Genomic DNA, 13,383 nt, shown 5'->3' on the forward strand with positions numbered 1-13,383 from the left:
AGCTGATAGAATCAAAAAGGGAGAGAATGATCCAACATGGGAAGTGAAATACACAGCAGACCCATAGAATGGCAGATGTCCTAAACAGCACTCTGGCCTCAGAATCAGCCCTTAAGGCACGCGGTTCCGGCTGAAAAGCCCATGAGAGTATTTCAGGCATGGAAAGCCAAGACACTCTGGGGGAAAAAAAAAAACCTAAATGAAAGATCTCCGTGAGTGAGATCCCAGTGGAAAGAACGGGTCATCAAAGAAGGAGGTACCTTTCTCTGAAGGGAGGAGAGAACTTCCACTTTGACCATGGCCTTGTCTAAATATGATCAGAGTCAGTGAACTCAGGGGGCTTCCATAGCCTTGGCAGCTCATGACAAGAGCCTAGGGTGATTACTGAGGCCATAAACAAGAGTGTCAATTTGTTAAGTCAACAACAGGAGTCACTGTGCACTTACTCCTCATGTAGGATCTTTGTCCTTAGTGTGCTGTACATTGAGATTTAATGCTATAACTAGTACTCAAACAGTATTTTTCACTTTATGTTTCTGTGTGGGAGCAAACTGTTGAAATCTTTACTTCATGTATGCTAAATTGATCTTCTGTATATAAAGAGAATCGAAAATGAATCTTGATGTGAATGGAAGGGGAGAGGGAGTGGGAAAGGGGAGGGTTGCGGGTGGGAGGGAAATTATGGGGAGGGGGAAGCCATTGTAATCCATAAGCTGTACTTTGGAAATTTATATTCATTAAATAAAAGTTAAAAAAAATACTATACTTACCATTCTTCACATGATTTGAGATGATACAATCCCTATATGATTGGTAAAGTGAGATGATATAGACATTATGGTGCTATGTTAGGCTACGATGCACAGGTTACCTGAGCACAAGCATTGTGATACCACAACTTTCAACCCGATAAAGGAAATTGTTACTAAGAGTTTAATGGGCAGATAGCATATTTAGCATGGATATGCTGGACAAATATATGATTCATGCACCAGGTGGGATGGATCAGGATAGCATGAGATTTCATCACATTATTCAGAATAATGCATAATTTTAAACTTATGAACTGTTTATTCCCAGAATTTTCAAACTACAGTTGACCACAAATCAGCTGAAACTATGGAAAGTGAAATTATAGGTAAGTGGGAACTACTGTATTCCTAATTGCTTACAAAGAAGTCTTCCATATATAATGCTGTTCTTATAGTATGACTTATCTGAATTCCATAATGTTAAATTCAAAACCCTAGTTTTCCTTTCTCCAAATGTAAATTGTTTGCATTAAATGTACAAAACCTTGTATTTGTTTTAAATACACTTAATAAAACTTCTCCTAATTATTGGCACATGAGTTAATGTGTGCTTTAAAACATCTTCTGTTCACTCAAGAGATAAATCATTGAGGCCAGTGCTGTGGTGTAGTGAGTTAAGCTGCTGCCTGCAGTGCCAGCAATCCCATATGGGTGCTGGTTTGAGTTCCAGCTGCTCCACATCTGATCCAGCTCCCTGATAATGCACCTGGGAAAGCAGCAGAGGCTAGCCAAAATCCTCCCATCCCTACATTCACATGGGAGATCTGGAAGAAGCTCCTGGCCCCTGGCTTTGGTCTGGCCCAGCCCCAGCCTTTGGGGCTATTTGGAGAGTAAACCAGCAGATGAAAGATCGATTTCTCTTTCTAACCCTTTCAAATAAAATATTTTTTAAAAAAGAGGTAAGTTTAAAAAAAAAAGAGGTAAGCTGTTATATTTTCATAGTAAACAAAATAACCACCTCCTGTAGTATGTAAGTATTTGCTATAATTAGCATTTCTATGCAGTGTTATTACCAGTCCAATTAAGTGAAATTCATTCTGAACCAATAAGTTCACTATCATTTTAAGATCCCCACAAACCTCAAATGAAAAGCCAAGAAGCACTGCCTACCAAAAAAAAAAATACCTTTCCATATATATTTTATTCATCTACACTCTTTGAGAGAAAGTCAAGATTTTATTAAGGATAACTTCTATTCAGCATCTGTAATAAAATGTACTCTACAGACACAGCAATACCTTCCCTCTCCAGTTCTCCTTTTTTTAAAAAATTAGTTTTGCTTTCATACAACCTCTTTTCTCTATTGTTACATTTTTTAAAATGTAGCACAATGCAAGAGTTTATTTCAAAATAAAAATAAATGGCAATAGTGTAATGTGATCTGTGTCATGAAAGGTAGTTTCTGTACAGCAACAAGCTTCCATGTAATGATGTTCCATAAGATGGAAATTTATCTACTTTAGTTTACTGGGCATATTTTATTTATTTGAATTATTGCAAGGTAACAGATACCTGTCTCATCTTCAAATATCAAAAACTCTTCCCCAAAATTAAATGTTCACTGCCTGAGATTGCTCATAGTGCCATCTCCTTACTCTACCTCTCCCCACAACTCCCTGCATACCTTTTTCCAGATACGGAGCACCATGTTTTCCCACTGCTGGTCTGCCTGCACTCTCTAACTCTGAGTTCCTCGAGTCTGCCATCTCTGTGTCCTGGAAGCTAGCCCAAGTTTTGTATGTTTGTTTAATAGATGGATGAGCAGGCAAGCAGTGAGCAGGGAGGATGAACTGCTGAAACAAAGATATTTACAAGTCATCAGGAAAAGGAAAATGATTTGTTCTTACATCAGTAGAGCCAAAAGGGAAAAGGCTTATATCCTCAGTCTTTATGGATCCAATTAGCATCTGAAAAAAGTTATGCAATCAACACTTTAGGAGTATTTAAAAGAAAGCTTGACAGCCACAAATGAAAAGGCTGCCCTTTCAAGCTCTGTGATACTAGTATCATTTTGACAGTTGCCTTAGCCATCTTGCTGAGGTCCACATTCAAACAAACCCATAGGAAGCCACTAGGCAGGGAAGGCAAAGGGGAGAAAGGGGGTTTCTTTCATCTACCAGAACTTTCTGAAGTCTCTTCACTGAAGAATTTATTACTCCAGAGGTAAAAGCAAACAATCTCTGCCTAGTTCTGATACTTGTGAAAGGGAAGAATAGACACTTTTTTCCCTCTGGTACTTTATTTTTTCAAGATAATGTAATATTAATACAATGATAACATCTAACGTAGTTCATAGATAGAATTCTAAGAATATAATGATATTCCCTTCCTCTCTCCCACTCTTTCTCCTTCCCTTCCTTTTTTCTTCTTAGTTTTTGAGAAAACATATTTGTAATTTAGATTGCATTCAAGGGTTTAATGCTCCACTGAATAAAGAGATTAACAAGTAAAAAGTAGAAAAACCCTACTTCAGTTGGAGTATAGGCAAGGACTATAAACAATAATCAAATGGAAAGATGACCATCCCACCCATATACAGTAAAATTTTAAAACAATCACTGATTAATAAAACTATAGTAGTATGAATTCTTAACCAGTGGCTTGACAAGGTTATAAAACCAAATCTGATAAAGCTATACACATGTGCACTTTTTCTTTTTTAATTTTAGCTTCCACATATAATGGAGAACATGTGATTTTTTTCTGGGTTTGGCTTATTTTATTCAACATCATGTCCTCCACAGTTGCATCCATTTTGATGTGAATGGTAGAATTTTATTCTCTTTTATAGCTGAATAACATTCCATTGCTTATGTATTGTATTTGTATTCATCTGATGACATACACCTTGGTTGATTCCATATTTGGGCTGTTGTCAACACTGCTGCTATAAGCATGGTGGTACAGGTATCTCTTTCATCCATTGTATGTATTTTTTTTAATTTTTTATTATTTTTTGACAGGCAGAGTGGACAATGAAAGAGAGAGACAGAGAGAAAGGTCTTCCTTTGCCGTTGGTTCACCCTCCAATGGCCGCCGCGGCTGGCGCGCTGCGGCCGGCACCCCACGCTGATCCGATGGCAGGAGCCAGGTACTTATCCTGGTCTCCCATGGAGTGCAGGGCCCAAGCACTTGGGCCATCCTCCACTGCACTCCCTGGCCACAGCAGAGAGCTGGCCTGGAAGAGGGGCAACCGGGACAGAATCCGGCGCCCCGACCGGGACTAGAACCCGGTGTGCCAGCACCGCTAGGCGGAGGATTAGCCTAGTGAGCTGCGGCGCCGGCTCACCCATTGTATTTAATTCTTTTGAGTATATACCCATGGTGGGATTATTGAATCAAATGTTAAGTCTATTTTTAGTTGTTTAAGATATCTCTATACTGTTTTCCACAGTGGCTGCACTAATGTACATTCCCACCAACAGTGTCTAAGTGTTCCCCTTACTCTACATCCTCACCAGTATTTGTTACTGTTTTTTGGATAATAGCCATTCTGACAGGAGTGAAGTGCTATCTCACTGTGGTTTTGATTTACATTTCTGTTAGCTAGTAATATTGAACATTCTTTCATATATTTGTTGGTCATTTGTCTGTCTTTTTAGAGCTGTCTAGTACTTTGTCTAGTTTTTTGAGTTGCTGATATATTCTGGGTATTAATCCTTTGTTGGATAGGTAGCTCACAAATGTCTTTTCCAATTCTGTTGGAAGTTTCTTCACTCTCTTGTTTTCTTTGCTGTGCAGAAGCTTCCAGGTTTGATATAATCCCTTTTGTTTAATTTTTCTTTTGTTGCCTGTGCTTTGGAGGTCTTACCCAAGAAGTCACCCCCTCTACCAATGTCTTGCAGTGTTTCCCCTACATTTTCTTCCAGCATCTTCATAGTCTCAGGTCTTAAACTTAGGTCTTTGATTCATCTTGAGTTGATGTTTGTAAATGTTGAGAGAATGGGAGACTTTCTGATGAAACCAAGAAAATATTTTAAAAATTAATTCTGAGTACTAACTTCATGCTAGAATCACATGGAAAATGTCTGATCCAACATCTTCACTAAGGAAGTGAAAATTTTGAATCACAGAGTGAAGTACATGGTCTTATCATAGATATGGCACAGGTCTCTATTGCTTCTGACTAACAAGTTACATATCCTAACATGCAGTTAGTTCCAATGATCCATGACTCAGATAAATCCTTAGAATTCTGTCATCCATTATAGGGTTAACAGTTACCTCAAGATTAACATCATCCAACAGAAAAAGAATGCAAATTGTGAATAAGGGTCATATACCTCTTTGTAAATTTTCAGGTAGTTACGCAAAGACAAAAAGAAACAGGTAAAATTAGTTTTAACTAATAGAATACCTAAAAGTAATCTATAGTAGTAAAATTGACATTTTTGAGATGCAATTATTTTGAAAAGCCCTTGTCTCAACAGTTGAGAAACAGTGTTTTTGCTTCATACTATTTGTTGAACTCTTTAATTAGTGTAGGGTTAACCTTATGTGTATAAAGTTAATTGAAAATGGATATTTGTAAAAAATAAGAATAGGAACAGGATAGAGAGGAGAAAAGGTAGAAATGAATGTGAGAGGTAGGATAGGGTAGGAAGAATCACCATGTTCCTAAATTTGTATATTTGAAATTCATGAAGTTTGTATACCTTAAATAAAAAGTTTCTAGGTAAAAAAAAAAGCTAAATAAAAAAATTAGTTTCAATATTGAACATATAATAAAACATTTTAGCACATGATCAGCATGAAAATGAAGAAAATATTTTACTTTCTTACAACTTTTCAAAATTCAGTAGGTGTACATTTCTACAACACATCTTAAGTATGCACTGGTCATGTTTCAAGCTCCCAGTGCACACACGTGAAAACTTCCCTATTGAAAAGTACAGGTCTAGAATTAAGATATAAACAAACTGCAAGCAGTTAGGTGCTACAAGTTTTCTCCCCAAATGGTGAAAAAACAATGCTTAAAAATAAGTTGTTTGTCATCATGCTGAGTAAAAAAAGCCAGTCCCAAAGGGACAAATATCCTATGTTCTCCCTGATTGGTGACAACTAACTGAGCACCAAAAAGGAAACCTGTTGAAGTGAAAGAGACACTATGAGAAACAGTGACTTGATCAGCCCTTGTCCTGACTGCTACTGAACAACTTAATACTTTATCCCTTTTAGTATTTTTTTTTGTTCTACTTAATACTATTGGTTGAACTCTTTAACACACAGTTATTCTTAGGTGTTTAAATTTAACTGAAAAGTGATCCCTGTTAAATATAAGAGTGGGAATTAGAGAGGGAGGAGATGTACAGTTTGGGACATGCTCAATCAGACTTGCCCTAAACGGTAGAGTTAGAAATATGCCGGGGATCCCAATTTAATCCCATCAGGGTGGTATGTACCAATGCCATCTCACTAGTCCAGGTGATCAATTTATGTTCACAATTGATCATAATGAAAGGATTAAGAGTCAAAGGGATCACATAAACAAGACTAGTGTCTGCTGATGCTAACTGATAGAATAAAAAAGGGAGGGAGAGAATGATCCAACATGGGAAACGGGATACACAGCAGACTCGTAGAATGGCAGATGTCCTAAACAGCACTCCGGCCTCAGAATCAGCCCTTAAGGCATTCGGCTATGACTGAAAAGCCCATGAGAGTATTTTAGGCATGGAAAGCCAAGACACTCTGGCAAAAAACAAACAAACAAACTAAAAGAAAGATGCCCGCAAGTGAGATCCCAGTGAAAAGAACACAGGTCATCAAAGAAGGAGGTACCTTTCTCTGAAGGGAGGAGAAAACTTCCACTTTGACTATGACCTTGTCTAAATAAGATCGGAGTTGGCGAACTCAAAAGGCTTCCATAGCCTTGGCAACTCATGACAAGAGTCTAGGGTGATTACTGATGCCATAAACAAGAGTGTCAATTGTTAAGTCAACAACAGGAGTCACTGTGCACTTACTCCCCATGTAGGTTCTGTGTTCTTAATGTGTTGCACAATGTGAATTAATGCTATAACTAGTACTTTACACTTAGTGTTTCTGTGTGGGTGCAAACTGTTGAAATCTTTACTTAATATATACTAAATTGATCTTCTGTATATAAAGATAATTGAAAATCAATCTTGATGTGAATGGAATGAGAGAGGGATCGGGAGATGGGAGGGTTGCAGGTGGGAGGGAAGTTATAGGGGGGAAAGCCACTGTAATCCAAAAGCTGTACTTTGGAAATTTATATTTATTAAATGAAAGTTTTTTAAAAAGTTGTTTGCCTCCTTTTTGAATTCTGATATGCCTTCATGTGACAGAGACATTAAGATACATGGAAAGTGGTTTTCCATATTCCATGTCAATTTGAAGCAACAAGCCTCAGTTTTCTGTATCTGTAACACACCCTATAAGTTTCCTGCCACTTTTGCTTTCCCAAAAGGTTTTTTTCATTTGAGAGGCAGAGAAACAGAACTCATATCCAGGGGTTCACTCCCCAAATGTCCAAAAAAGACCAAGGCTGGCCTATGTGAAGTCAAAAACCAGTAACACAACTCAGGTCTCCAACATGCAAGGTGGGAACGCAACCACTTGAGCCATCACCTGCTGCTTCCCAGAGTGTACATTAGCAGGAAGCTTGGGTCAGGAGCCAGGGTCATGTGTCAAACCCAGCCATTCTGATAGGGAAGCAGGTGTCCCAACAGGTATATTAATTACTATACCGGATTCCCACGCCTCAACCTGCACATTTTTTGGTCTATTTGGCTTCCCTTTCTTCAAGGGTCACCACTCCCATATCCCCATGAAGCTACCGATGACTTCATTACATATTGTTACTTGCTGGGACTCTCTTCTCATTGATTGTATGGTTTATGTCTCTACCTCTTTTGGGATCCTTCATTTTCTGAACTGCCTTGTACAATTCTGTACTCACAAACCTTCATGTTAAGAATTTTCATGATGGAAAGCAAAGCTCTTCACTATAACAAAAGCATGGGCAACAAGCAGAATTAGTAGCTGGTATAATATAACTTAGGGCTTTTTAAACAAATGAACTTCCACTAGTCTTTTCAGAACTGACCTGTTTGGAATGAGAGCTCCACTTGTGTCAGTGGCTTGTTGCCTCTACCATGGTCTTTGGGAATGCCCTGCTTTGCCCAGTCTGATATTGGCAGTGCAAAGAATTCTTCACTTAAGGGGACAGATGGCAATGGACATCAGAGGCTGGAACATCTGGCTTCTAATCTTAGCTCTGACACTGACCATTTGTGTCACACAGAGAGTCACTTAACTCTTCTGAACTTCGATTTCCTCCTCTGTAATAGGAAAAATTAACTTATACTACATAATGATTATGTAGATTAAATCAGATTTAAAATGTGTAGCCCAGTCAAAGACAAATACCTTGTAATTAATGGGCTAAATTTATGGAGCAATTGTTATGCATCACATAGACTTAGAGTTGTATATATTATCCTATCTATTCTTCACAGCAATGCTATGAAGGAGGCAGTACTATTATCTCCATTTTTATAAACGTAAGAACTGAGGCTTAGGGCATGTTATCTTGCTCAAGGTCACAGCTGGTAGGTAATGAATCCAAAACTGGAATCTGGAGTTCACTTGATTCTAAAGCTTGTGCTCTTAACCACAGTCATATACTACTGGCTTAATGGATGCTAACCTGTACACCAAACATCTGGCTCTTTCCTGCTTGCTGACTGCTCTGATAAACCTAGGCACAGTCAACTAATAGGTCAATCTTCCACGTCCCCTCAGCTACACTCAATCTTCCAAGACAAGACAATCTCCCCTTTTCTTACTGACCCTGAAAATGTCTGAATATAGATCGACAAATTGATATGATTCCACTGCTCTTTAAGATTTTAATCTTTCCCCAGAACTTTCTTTACTGCCTTAACAAGAGTATCATAAAGCACTAACAGTAACAAGTAGGCAAGTAAAAAACAAGGAATGCTGGGTCTAGAAGGACCCTAGAGAGCCAGGCCCAGCATGTCCTCATACAAATGTGGATACTGAGACCCAAAGACATCAAACCACTGCCCAAGGTCACACAGATGGTCAGCAGCACCCCACACCCCAGGTCCCAAATCATCTCCCACATAATTGACTTCCTTTTCAATCCAATTTAAAACCCAGAGTCCAGACTCTTAAAGGATTTGCAGCCTGTTTTGCCTTTTTCCCAGTGGTTAGGAGTTTTTGACCTGTCACAGCTGCTGTGCAAGGGAGGAAAACACTTAATGCAGAAAATATATTCTTTGTCCAGGAGGGGAAGGCACCAAGGATCACCAGACCTCAAGTCATAAAATCTGTGATTCCATGCCAAAAACTTAGAAAGATTCTAGGGCAACTGGAATAGCAGACACTGAGATTCCAGAGGAAAGCTTTCTGAAGAGGATTCATGGCTCTGGAACGGTATTTTCCCATTACAGACCCATGAAACCAAACCAATTAACCTCTGGAGATGGGAAAAACCAATACTGTTTCTGAAGTGCATCTGTAACTGCATATTAAAATAGATATTTTAAAATATCTATTTACTAAAATTTGTCCTTTTTGTAATATACCTCAAAGCCAAGGAACAAGTGAGAATATTTATGATCTGCAAAATCATTTTTGGAGTTTGTTGTTAAAGATTCATTTATTTATTTGAAAGGCAGAATTATAGACAGGGAGAGACAGAGATCTTCCATCTGCTAGTTCACTCCCCAGATGGACACAATGATGGGTCAAGCCAAAGCCAGGAGATTCATCCAGGTCTCCCACATGGGTAGCATGGGCCCAAACATTTAGGCCATCTTCTGCTGCTTTTCCCACTAGCTGGGAGCTGGATCTGAAGTGGAGCAGCCAAGACACAAACCAGTTCCCATATGAGATGCTGGCATTGCAGGTGGTGGCTTTACCTGATATGCCACAGCTCCAGCTCCTGCAAAATCACTTTGGAACATACATTGATATACTTCATCCTAATCTTGAGAAAACACCTCACACCGCCTCCACCTACACCTCATCTATATACAGTGTTAAAGAATGAGAATAGTATGAATAGAAAAAACTCCAGCTTACACTCTGCCCACAGGGCTAGTGAATTGAGCAGGGATCATAAACTTGAACCCTTTGACAGTGACTGATCCTTCAGGGAACCAGATCTTGGCTAACAGAAATTTTAAACATCTATGGGCAAAGACGCAACCTCTAAAGTTTATTATCCAGTACATATGTAGTAAAAAGACACAAATGATATGCCAACCAGCAGTTGCTGCCTAGGGGCCACATCAAACAGTCTGAGGTCAGGTTTAGTGAGAAAAACTGCCTAATTGATTAGCTTCTTCTGCTAAGTAAAGTAGGTTGGCCAAGTGAGGATGGGTGAAATGTGTATCAAAGTAGGGGAGGGAAAGGGAGAGAATCCCAGCGTAATGTCTATAGTTTATTGAAAATGATGACTTAGGGGCAAGATTTTGAGCCTAGTGGACAAGACCTTACTTGAGATGCTTGCATCTCATATATTGGAGTGCCCAGGTTCAAGTTCTGGATACTATTTTGAGTACAGGTTCCTGTTAATGAACACCCTGGGAGGCAGCAGGTAATGGTTCAAATACATGAGTCCCTGCCATCACATGGGAAATGCAGATTAAGTTCCTTGTCTTCTGGATTCAACTTGTCCCTTTGCTACCTGTTGTGGGCATTTTGGCATGAAAAGCAGGTCGAAGTCATCAATCTGTCTTTCCATCTGTCTCTCAAATAAATAAAAATTAAGAAAAAAGAATTCATATTTTTTAAAAGAAAATGATGACTTGTAGGAATCACAGATTTGGAGGACATCTGGAATGACAATGAAGCCATAAAAATATGAAGTTGCCAAGAAAAGAAAGGAATTTTTTTTAAAAAGCCCTCTTGGAGAAACCAAATTTTAAAAGGAACAGAAGTTTCAGGGGAGAAAAATGCAGCATCATAGAGTCAGATATCAGATCCGAAGTGTCCAACAGTTAAATGCCACAGAAATATCAAAAGACAAGGGGGCTGAGAAAATAATCAGGGTGGCTAGAAGGCAGTTTTAGTAAGGGTGAGTGGGGGGTGAGCCCAAGGAATTGGTGCTGCTGAAGACTGGAGGCAAAGGTTGAAGACCACCGTCTTGAAAATTTTGGAGCAAAACAAGACAGATATAATTGGATCTCAAGAAGTTACTCAGGAGGTTCACAAGGAATGTCAACCATGATGATCATCATGGGATAGGAGAGAAAGAGGAAAAGACAGATCATCTTTGTAAGTACAGGAACAGACTCATAGATTAGATTTTTTATTGGAAAAAATAAGTGAAGGATCAAGAGGCTGGGCTGAAAGACATGCAATGAAAGACAACAGGAGGTAAACAAGGTTGAAGAGACCATGTGAGGGGACAGGAAGGAATCAGGAGCACAAAGCTGATGATCTTGACCTGCGTAATGAGTACATCCATAGACAAAGCAGATAGGACAGGAACTCATTAGAAGAGAGGTTCAAGGTGTTAACATGTACCCTAGGGAAAGTGTTGAAGAGGGGGCATGAGAAATCAGTGGCAAAGCTGCTTCCAGAAATAGTGATGCTAAGGAAAGAACCCAACTGCCCAATGCCAGGATTTTCCATAGCAACACCCAGAAGTTCTGGGCAAAGACATTAGCTCAGCAGCAATGAGAAGCTGAAGAACATGCAGGCAGCACTGATGAGAGGAGTTGTTGAGATGGGCAGCCAGGAGTCAGGCTGAGTAGATGGGAGGGATGCCAGCAAGAGCCCCCAGTCCAGTGGAGATGCTGAGGACAGGAAGAAAACAGCAAAGGTTAATTTCAGGGCTATCGGGGAGCACCTCAAGGATCTTCCAGTCCCTCCCCCTTAGAAGTCAAAAGGAGGAGTTTCTTCTGAGAAAATATATTTAGATGAGTCAGAGAAACCAATCATAGATTAGTTGGAGAGTTTGCATTGGATCAAGGCAACCCACCCTGGGAGCCACAGGGTGAGATTTTGACAACAGTTCTACCACATCATGAAGAGACTCAAAAAAAAAACATGCCAGTTACCAGGGTATCTTCTCCATCTAGCTCTTAAACAATCAGTCCTCTAGGGGAAAGAAGGAGCCACTTTACGCTGTTCTACCTTCACACATCTCCCCAAGGCCCTGGGTGCGCTCCTCCTAGAACACTATTCTTACCCATCCCCTTTTATTTTCAGGTTTCACCTCAAAAATTCCTCCTTCCAGGTCTTCATGGACCCCATGACCAGGCCAGTTCACTCTGTTCTTCCCCATGTCATATATAGTCTACAACTCAATAATTTTAAACACTAGCCAAGGATTGAATAGACTACATTACAAAAGGATATAAAAATTACCAATAAATATATACACTAGCTTTCAGCATCACAAGTCATCAGGGAAATGTAAGTTTAAACTACAGTGTGATCCCACTGCAACTAAGGCTGATTGGCAAAGTGAAGCAATTGGAATTCACAAACATTGTTGTAGGAATGTGAAGCAGTCCTACTGCTATATAAAAAGTTATGGCAGTTTCCTATATTCCGGGCTACCTTCTAGCCCAACAATTCCATTTCTGGAGATTAGAACAATACATTCACCAAAAGACTTGTCCATAGAAGATTATTCATGTAACTAAAAACAGCCCTGGTGTTGATCAATGCAAGAATAGGTAATTTCTTGTATAACATTCAGTAGAATACTATTCAGCAATAAAGATTAACAAACTACTTGCACATACCCAATAGCATGAATGAAATCTCAAATACATTATTACTTGTTAGTAAAAAGAAAACATTATGAGTAATCAAGTTAATCAAGAGTACATACTTTATGATTCCATTTATATGAAATTATGAAACAAAATTAATCCTTATTGGGAAAATTCAATCAGCAGTTATCCCTGGGAGTTAGAGAAAAGACTGTCAACAACAGGGCATGCATGTACTTTCTAGAGTGTTGGCAGAGTTCTTTATCTTGACAGGAATCTGAACTACACAGGCATATGGATTTGTCAAAATGCAGCAAATGTGCCTCGGGATTCATACATTTCATTGCAGGACTTACTTCAAAAGAAAAAAGTAAACTATTGAATTGTAGTTGATGATATAAACACTCAAATATTTGGGGGAGAAGTTTAGGGATCTTTGATTCACTTTGAAATACAAAAAAAAATGGCTGAATGGATTGATAGATGGATAACATGATGAGTATAGTGAGTCATGTGTCAATATTTATGATAGAATCCAGGTGACATATAGAATGTTCACTTTAAAATTCCTTCAGCTTGAGTTATGCTTGAAATTTCTAATAAAATGTTTTGGGGTGAATTTAAGTCCCCAAATTTAGATGTGACTGTGGTATGTTCGTGCCTTTAGAGGTGCATAATAAAGTCTGTAAGGGTAAAATGACATGATGGCTTGGATTGATGAGTGAACCATCATTGTTGGTGGTAGAGTTAGACACTTGGGGATTTTCTTTTTTCTTTTTTTTTCCTTTATCCATCTTATTTATTTATTTATTTATTTATTTTATCTTTTATTTAATGAATATAAA

General features: G+C 38.8%; 1 pseudogene; it reads right to left on the reverse strand.

Annotated features, from left to right (window-relative positions):
* The window catches only part of LOC127484782 (arginine/serine-rich coiled-coil protein 2 pseudogene), a 42,510-nt pseudogene that overhangs the window by 10,880 nt on the left and 18,247 nt on the right, over nucleotides 1-13,383 (reverse strand).

Source organism: Oryctolagus cuniculus, chromosome 1, assembly GCF_051225735.1.
Source record: "Oryctolagus cuniculus isolate XC-2025 breed Fujian yellow rabbit chromosome 1, ASM5122573v1, whole genome shotgun sequence".
Taxonomy (NCBI): Eukaryota; Metazoa; Chordata; class Mammalia; order Lagomorpha; family Leporidae; genus Oryctolagus; species Oryctolagus cuniculus.